This window comes from Squalius cephalus (assembly GCF_949319135.1).
Source record: "Squalius cephalus genome assembly, chromosome: 10".
NCBI classification, from domain to species: domain Eukaryota; kingdom Metazoa; phylum Chordata; class Actinopteri; order Cypriniformes; family Leuciscidae; genus Squalius; species Squalius cephalus.
The window spans coordinates 26,371,097-26,381,330 of NC_137131.1; positions in this window are offsets into that span (position 1 = coordinate 26,371,097).

A 10,234-nucleotide genomic window follows, 5' to 3' on the forward strand; every position below is an offset into this window, starting at 1 on the left:
TTTTCTCAATATTATTTTACATAAAGTGTTATAATTGAATGAATTGCATTTTTTGTTACAAATTCTGTAAAAAAAAGAAGAAGTAAATGTGTCCACAAACAGCTGGGGAATTCACATGCCTCTCCATAGAGAACTGTAGATGCCATCTAGTGGTTACACCATGGTTCTACGCTTTCTCTCCCTACTCTCACCAGATGGTGTTAATCTGCTTAAAACATTTTTTTTTTGAAGGCCTAGACTCTATATTAAACTAAAATACTGCATAAAAAAAAAAAAAAAAAAAAAAAAAAATTATATATATATATATATATATATATATAAAAAAATGTTTTATTAATTTCAATGGCAAAAATAGACCATAAATATTGCATAAATATTAATAAATTCAATCAAATTCTCTCAAAATACAAAATTAAAAAGAATAAATATTATAGAACAAAAATAAATTGCATTGGTTTTACTGGGATGGAGGAAGTTTCATTTTTAGGTGTCCGGTCACTTCTGACCGGGAAGGCCCAGGGTGTGACTCCGAAAGGAAGACCTTCTGAGGGTTAAATAAATGTTCATTGTCACAGTATTAATTCTCCCGAGTCTTTCTAGTAGAAATGGAACCCGTCACCAGTGCCGGAGCACACAGGGGAACAACTGCGCCAACACTCTAAAGTGAAGCACTCGCTACTTCCGCCCTCAACCGCGTCAACAAAACACTCTTACTAAAAAGAAAATGCTGTGGAAACAGCTGAAGAGAGCTTCCGTAGCTCGCGACCACCGCTGCAACTGCTGTAAACACCGACACCAGGAGAGTCTTCCAAAAGAACACCGGCACACTCGTTGTATAGTTGCTCGATCAGAGACCATCAGAATGAACCGATCAGCTCCAAAAGCGAAAGACAACTGGTAGGTGCATCCACTTACGTGTTTATACCTGTAGGGTAGGGCGGGGCGTTGATTACGCACCTGCCAAAGCTTGTTGACTTGATTTTAAGAGTAATCAGAGTGATCAGGCTCACTAGGCGTTATCCCATACAGTCGGTACGATCGACTAAGTCGAACGTTACCTGACTGAAAGGGAAATAGAGTTTCTAATTATTGGAACAAAATCCTATTGGACCACATAATAACCCAGCATACTGTCTAACACTTGATGGCTGCTCTGTCAAGTCGTCTTGATGGCTGCTCTTTGTTGTCAGTTAGGAACCTGGATGTGCTCTTTGAGACCAATCTTTCATTTGAAATCCACATTTCTAGCATCTGTAAAACCGCATTCTTCCATTTTAAAAATATAACTAAACTACATATGCTCTCAATTACAAATACAGTTAGTTAATGCATTCATGATCTCAAGGCTAGATTATTGTATTACAGTTTTTCTGAATTGCTAAAACACTAAATCCCATCGTAAAAACTAAACTGGCAACTGCCAAAACTCTTTTATTAAAATCAATCACACTGTTGTCAAAATCTTAAACACTATTCATCTGTTTAGGACACAATTTGCGAATCTGAATCGCCCATTTACCAAAACTCTAAACACATTCTAAAACACAGAACACAACTTTGCAGTGTCATACACTTGTACCTAGAATGGTGCACACAGGCTACAGAAGTTAAACACAACTAACACACTGTTCTCATCCTTTACACACTACCACTCAAAATTGAAAACACATGTGTCCAATCAGTGCACACAATTAGAAAACAGTATTTAAGCCTAGTCAAATGCAAATGGCATGAGTTGAGGACGGCTAGGATCGCGAGGAAGCGCCATCGTCGGTGTGGGAATTAAAAAGGAAATTAGGAGATGTGGAAATGGCAAAGATTTTGAGAGATGGAAGCTTGTTGATAATAAGTAAAACGGAGGAACAGAAAAATAAAGCCTTGCAAATCGAAAGTATTTGCAAGAAAAGTATTAGTGAGAGAAAGGTTTTGGGTGAGAATAGAGACAAGGGTGAGTGATTTGGGTGAGACAAGGGGAGTGATAACAGGGACTCCGGTAGAGGAAGATTTGGAGAAACTCAAGCGGAATATTAGTGGAGGTGAGGTGAGTAGAATAAAGAGGTTGTTGAGAACAGTAAATGGTGAAAGGGTTGATAGCTTATCTGTTCTTTTGGAATTTCAGGAGTCATTACTTCCAGAAAGGGTGAGAGTAGGATGCATGAGCTTTCCAGTTAGGCCCTATATTCCTCCACCGCTGCGCTGTTACAAATGCCAGAGGTATGGGCATATAGCGGCAGTTTGCAAAGGGAAGCAGAGGTGTCCCAAATGCGGAGGTGAACACAGAATTGAAGAATGTAAGGAAAATGTGCAGGATAAATGTTGTAATTGTGGTGGCCAACACAGAGTAACATACGGTGGATGTGAAATCAGGAAAAGGGCTGTAGAAATACAACAGGTCAAAACAGTTGACAACATAAGTTATGCAGATGCAGTGAAGAAAGTACAAAGACAAAAGGGAAGGGTTGATACTGATAATGTTGTCCAGGTGTCGAGAGTAGATACCGGTCAAACAGAGAAGACAAATACTGAATTGTCAGTAGAGAAGATTATTTTGTTTGTGGCCTATGTGATCAATTGTACTGATCAGGTAAAACAAAAAACAGAGAAAATTAAAATAATAGTCAAGGGAGCTGAGAAGTTTTTGGGTATAAAAGAAGTATCTTGGGAGCATATTAAAACAAGACTTGAAGCAGATGGGAAAGTAGGAGGACCAGGTGACAAGACAAGCTGATTGTTGTACAATGGAATGCAAGAAGCTTAATAGCGAATGGTCAGGAGTTTAAGGGATTTATTAAAGATTTAGAAAATGAACCAGAAATCATATGTGTGCAAGAGACATGGCTTAAATCAGAATTGGAGTTTGTTATTAAAGGATATGACAGCATCCGTAGAGATAGAGGGGAGGGTAGTGGAGGTGGATGTATAATATTTATAAAACAAGGAATGCAATATAGAGTTTTGGGGAAAGGAAAAGAGTTGGAATATCTAATAATTGAAGTATGGACTAGAGAAGGAAATATCAAAGTTGTTAACTTTCATAATCCATGTCGTAAGTTGTCATTAGAATTGCTGTATGAAATGATGATACAATTAGTAGGGAAAGTGATTTGTTGTGGAGATTTTAATGCCCATAGCACATTATGGGATAACTGTAATGATACAAATGGAATGGTGATTGAGGAGGTAATGGAGATGACAAATTTAGTGTGTTCAAATGATGGAAGTGGTACAAGAATTGCAACACATTCTCATACCCAAGACGTCACTTTTTGTCACTTTCAACCATGCTTCAAGATCTGACGCTCAAAGCACCCTTTAGCGTCCATATGTGACGCTTCGGTTATGGGTAGGTTTAGGCGTCATGTAACTGACGCTTTCGAAAGCGTCAATATCCGACGCACAAAGCACCCTTAGCGTCAATATGAGACGCTTCGGTTGGGTAGGTTTAGGTCTGTGGTAGGGTTATGCGTCTCATATGGACGCTAAAGGGTGCTTTGAGCGTCAGATCTTGAAGCATGGTTGAAAGTGACAAAAAGTGACGTCTTGGGTATGAGAACGGGCTGAGAATTAATATCAGAACTGGTACAGAATCAGCAATAGATCTTACATTAGTGTCAGATTCATTAGCAGGCATTTGTACATGGGAAGTAGTTAGAGGAACGACAGTAGGAAGTGACCATTATCCTATTATAATAGAAGTAGGCTTGAATCTAGAAGAATTTGATATAGTAGGATTGCAGAAGTGGTCATTCAATAGTGCTGAATGGGATAGATTTAGGAATATTAGTGATCAAGAAATTGAAAAAATTGATAGAAATAAAGATGTTGATAATTTAAATGATTCGTTTTGTAAAATTGTTCTAGAGGCTGCAGAGAAGTCAATAAAGAAGAGGGCAGGTAAGTGCAAAAGTAAGATTGTACCATGGTGGACAAAGGAATGTAAAAGAGCGATACAATTTCGAAATAAAGCTTTTAAAGTGTTAAAAAGGAATCACTGTTTTCAGAATCTTATTGAATATAAGAAGTTGCAAGCAAATGTAAGGAGAGTCATAAAAAGTGCAAAGAAAGAATATTGGAGGAAATTCTGTTCCTCAGTAGGAAGGGAGACAGAAATTGGTAAAGTTTGGGGGATGATAAAAAGAATGAATGGGATAAAAAGAGAATATGGATACCCAATTTTAAATGATGGAGGGGAAATAGCAGTGAGTGATAAGGAGAAAGCAGAGATGCTGGCTAAAGTATTTGTAACAGTTCACAGTTCAGATAATATTAGTGATGAGGGGAAAAGTGGGAGGGAGACTACAGGGAGAATGAAGAATTACAGCAAGAAGAAAATTCGAATGACCTACTAAACAAACCTTTTAATATGGTAGAACTAAAACGTGCTATCCAGAAAAATAAGATGTCAGCACCAGGAATTGATCAGATTTGTTATATAATGATAAACCACCTCAGTGAAAATTCAAAGGAGGTATTATTGGAACTATTTAATAAAGTGTGGGAGGATGGGAAACTGCCACAGAGCTGGAAGGAGGCTGTGGTAGTGCCATTACGCAAACCAGGGAAAGACTGTACAAATCCGGGAAATTATAGGCCAATAGCTTTGACTTCTAACATATGCAAAATAATGGAGAAAATGATAAATGAAAGGTTAACGTACTATATGGAAAAGAACGGATATATAGCCAAATATCAAAGTGGCTTTAGGAGAGGTAGAAATACAATGGATCCAGCTGTATGTTTAGAGCATGAAATTAGAAGAGCACAAGTAAACAGAGAAAGTGTAGTGGCTGTCTTCTTTGGCATTGAGAAGGCCTACGATATGATGTGGAGAGAAGGTTTGTTAATTAGAATGTGTAAACTAGGTATCAAAGGACGAATATATAGATGGATTAAGGACTTTTTACAAGGAAGATTAATACAAGTTAGAATAGGGGAGAGTTATTCAAGAAAATATATTGTTGAGAACGGAACACCTCAAGGGAGTATAATAAGTCCTTTATTATTCTCCATACTAATAAATTATGTTTATAGAGAAATAGAGAATGGGATGGGATTTTCACTTTTTGCGGATGACGGGGCGATTTGGAAGAGGGGAAGAAATCTGAAATTTATTGTTAAAAGACTACAGGAAGCTATTATGGAAATAGAGAAGTGGTCATATAAATGGGGGTTTAAATTTTCAGTAGATAAGACAAAGATAATGTTGTTTACAAAGAAAAGAATTGGTACTGAGGTAAAATTAAAGTTATATCATCAAGAGTTGGAAAGAGTGAAACACTTTAAATTTTTGGGGATATGGTTTGATGAGGGAATAACATGGGATGTACATATCCAGAAAGTAATAGAAAAGTGTAGGAAGGTGTTAAATGTTATGAGGTGTTTGGTGGGAAGTGATTGGGGAGCTGACAGAACAGCACTGAAGGCAATTTATTGTGGATTAATTAGATCAGTACTGGATTATGGTTGTATGGTGTATGGATCGGCATCAAGCACATCCCTCAAAAAATTAGATAACATTCAGTTTCAGGCTTTGAGATTATGTACAGGGGCACTCAAAACAACTTCAACGGCAGCTCTGATGGTGGAGATGGGAGAAATGCCGCTCGAATTGAGAAGAATACAGCTATCTCTGAATTATTGGGTCAATTTACAGGGCCATAATGAAGATCATCCAGCACAAAGTACTTTAAAACCTTGTTGGGAAAAGGAGAAGAGAGAGACAAAAAGCTTTGGATGGACAGTTTTAAAAAAGGCAAGAGAGTTAAAATTAACTGAATTAAAAATCAGTCCTACAGTACCATTACCAGTAGTGCCACCTTGGATAATACCTGAAGTGAAAGTAGATTTAGTGCTATTAGAAAAGAAGAACAAAGACGTGTCAATTTTTGACTCACATACTATACAGGAATATATTAATAATTATTACAGTTATATTCAGATTTACACAGATGCATCAAAGAATTTAGTTAATAAGATAGGAGTAGCTTTTGTTGTTCCAGAGTTTCATATTTCAATAGCAAAGAGAATAAGTGATAATGTATCAGTATACACAGGAGAAATGTTAGCAATTCTGTTAGCAGTACAGTGGATAGAGGAAATAAGACCATTGAGAGTTATAATATGTTCAGATTCAACTTCATCATTAGTCAGTGTACAGAACAGTCATTCAAACAGCAGAGCCGATATTTTAATAGAAATACAACAAACATTATATAGAATTCAAATGATGGGCATTGAAGTTATATTTTTGTGGGTACCAGCACATATTGGAGTCATAGGAAATGAAATGGCAGACAAGGCTGCAAAGGAGGCCACAAAAAGAGAGTATGTTGAAGTCACAGTTAACATCAGTAAGATGGAAATGAAAAGCATTATTAAACAGAGGTTGAAGGAAAGGTGGCAAAAACAATGGGAGGAAAGGACGGTGGTTTTACAAAATTCAGAGGAGAGTGGGAGAAATGAGATGTGCAGGAAGGAGAAGGAGAGAAGAGACAATTATATCGAGACTTAGATTTGGGCACACAGGGTTAAACAGCACTTTATTTAAAATAGGTAAACATAACACTGGCAGATGTGAATATTGTGAGCAACAGGAAACAGTAGAACATGTCATGATACATTGTAAAAAATATGAGGGAAAAAGAAAGGAAATGATCCAAAATCTTAAAAAGGAGAGAATAAGTTTTGATTTAGTAGAAATTCTTAGAAAAAACTCAAAAGATAAATGTTACGGAATTGTTTTTCATTATCTTAGAATAATAGATATGATTGAGAGGATTTGAGACTTAATTTTATTTTGTTGATTTTATTTTATTTATTATTATTATCATTTATTTATTTATTTTGTTTAGAATAAAGTAAATAATAGACATTCAGATCCACACTCCATACCAGTCGGTGGCAGTAATGCACCATTACGTTGTGTGCCAACCGCCAAAAAATTCAACAAGAAGAAGAAGAAGAATGGCATAAGTTGATCCAACAATGGAGCAGAACAGAGGAAGAGGTGGAAGAGGTGGAAGAGGAGGAAGAGGAGTCTGTGTCAGAGGTGGTGGGCGAGGACAAAGACCAAGCAGATCAATAATTTCAAATGACATTCGAGCAACTGTCATAGATCATGTTCTGGTGCATGGCATGACTATGAGGGAGGCAGGGCAACGTGTGCAACCAAACCTAAGCAGGTTCTCAGTGGCTTCTATAATCCGGACCTTCAGAGAAGAAAACAGGTAAAGTATACTTGTCTCAGAAAGGGGACAATGAGAGTATGTGTATATTTCTAACTAAATGGGGTTCTTTTTACAGAATTGAAAGACGGCCTCATGAGGGTGGAAGGACACGCATGTTCTCACAACACCAGGAGACACTTATTGTGGATATGGTTGCAGAACAATGCAATTCGACTGCATGAAATACAGCAGCGGATTGTAGAAGACAACGTACATTTCGAGGGAATAAATAGTGTGAGTCTGTCAACAATTGATCGTGTCCTGCAACGCAACAAGATAAGGATGCAACAAGTTTATCGGGTACCATTTGAGCGAAACAGTGAGAGAGTGAAAGAGCTACGATGTCAATATGTGCAAGTAAGTAAACTCAGTACTCGAAAGTACTGTGTAGTTTGGGAAGCAGCACGTATACATCTTACTGTGTCATTTATGGAACTAAATGTAGTTTTCACTGTGTACAGAGAATCTTTGAGCTTGACTCAATGGCTATGCCTCATGAATACATTTTCATGGATGAAGCTGGATTCAACCTAGCCAAAAGGAGAAGAGGTCGCAACGTGATAGGTCAACGTGCCATTATTGAACTGCCTGGCTAGCGTGGTGGAAATGTAACCATCTGTGCTGCCATCAGCAGCTATGGGGTTCTCAACAGTCATGTTACTGTTGGGTCATACAACACCGAACTGCTACTAACATTCCTGGATGGTCTACGGGGTGCTCTGCGCGAGCAGAGGGAGCGTGAGCAGGCGGAGCATCCCATGTATGTTGTCATTTGGGACAATGTGAGCTTTCACCGTGGTCCGAGAATACGCAACATTTTATTAATGACTTTCTTCCACCATACTCTCCCTTCTTAAACCCTATCGAGGAGTTTTTCTCGGCATGGAGATGGAAAGTGTATGACCATAACCCTTACACACAGGAGAACCTAATTCAAGCAATGACTGGAGAATGTGGCGACATCAGCGTGGAATCTTGCCAGGGCTGGATTCGGCATGCTAAAGGATTCTTTCCCCGTTGCCTTGCAAGGGAGAACATAGCATATGACGTGGATGAAGTCCTGTGGCCTCACCCAGCATAGAGGCGTGATCCTGAGGCAGAATAAATGCCGTAAACATGTCTTATTTATTTTTTTCTTTACATAACTTTTGTTTCTCTTTTTTGCTGCAGTTTTTTTAAAAGCTTTATTTTATTTCTTTTTGTTTAAATCTGAGTACAAGAATAAAATTATTCCCGCTATCCCACAGTGTTTTGCATTTATTTATGTAGTAATGGTTGCTAAGTTGTGTTTGCACATTAGCTGGTTTTGTGTGGTTTTTGACGGTAGTGAGTGATTTTGATTAAAGTTAAAATGGTTTTGGGTCAAATGTTTGGTTTTACAAGAGGAGTCAGAGGTTTTGTGAATGTAGCTTGAAAATTGGGTTTATAAAATAAATGTTTTTAATTTAAATAAAACATGTTGGCCACCAGGGACGTGCACAGACATTTTGAGGGGCAGGGGCTCAAGTGAAATAAAGGGCACTTCTCATAATTACGTATTTTTTTTCTTTTTTTTAAACAAAAAAGTATATATATTAACGCAACTCTGACTTCCTTTTTAAAAAATTAATTTAAAAAGTTAATTAATTTTATCTTCCTCAAACTCACGCAATTGTTTCATTTTCAAAAGATGTCTACAAAATAATCAGTTCACACAGAAACCATGGTCTCCTAGTATTCACTAGGTTTATAGAGCAGCAAAGGAAACCATTCCACAATGTGCATGTTTTGAAAACATTTTCTATGCTACTAGTTTCAAGTATATATTTAGAATAACCTAAATAACTGCATCAGGCAGAGGGGCGTGTTTTACTAATAATTTGTTTATTTTTGCACATCATTTTAATTATTTTGGTGTTATCAGAATACATAACACTTTAAAATCAACACAAATATTCACTCTAAACTGAAGAGGGCTGTTGCTGCTATTTTGTTAACTTTACTGAAAAAATCACTGCAAAAATGATTGACAAAATACAAAAATACAAATTGAAAATTTGCATCTAATTGACAGGGCAATGCAGGTAAATAGGATAAACAAAATAACTAAAGCATATCTGGTGGTGATATATGCTTATTTTATTACTAACTTATTTTATTACATGGCTTGGTTGAATTCCAATGTAGAATGCGGTCTGTTATTTCTTGATAACAGACCGCTGTGCGGAGTATAACCACTGATCTATATAGAATGACATTATGTCATTATATAGATCAGTGAGTATAACAGACCGTTACCATGAAAAACAGAGCGTTGCTATGGACTCACAGGATTCTAACCTGATTCTAACCGTAGAGACGGAGCGTACTATTTTCTGGAAGCAATACAATCGGGTTTAAATCAATAAACTCCCTTTTAAATAAATATTTTGTGTCAAATTAATTATTTATTTGGTAGGTAGCCATGTAATAAGCGGGATTATGTGAGTGTGTGTGTGTGTGTGTGTGTGTGTGCCGATGTGTGCCGATGTGCGCCGCTGCGCAGAGACGCCAAGGGGGGGAGAGAGCGAGATAGAGAGAGAGGGAGCGCTTCAGAACTCCTGACCTGCTATTTATTCTTCAATAAATATATTTGTTTGACAGGGAAGCTGTGCGCAAACAGGAATATATATTATTTTTCAAAAAAAAAAAAAAAAAGCACCCCAGAAAAAAGGGCACTTTCTCTCCAGGAATAAAAAGGGCAGGTGCTCAAGCCCCCTTTGATGTCTATGTGTGCACGTGCCTGTTGGCCACAATTATTGGCCACGAGTAAAATATCTCAGTATATAGTATATTCTCATTAATATGTACCTTTTTTTTTTTTTTTTAGCGCACTAGGGTGACTAGGAACATGAAATTGTCTAGCTATGACTTTCTTGTTTCACAGGAATTTAAATATGAGGAAACACAAAGGCAAAATTCCCCTAATCATCCATCACAATGAGTAAATCCAAAGAATATAGTTCTGATGTGTATCAAAAGATTGTTGA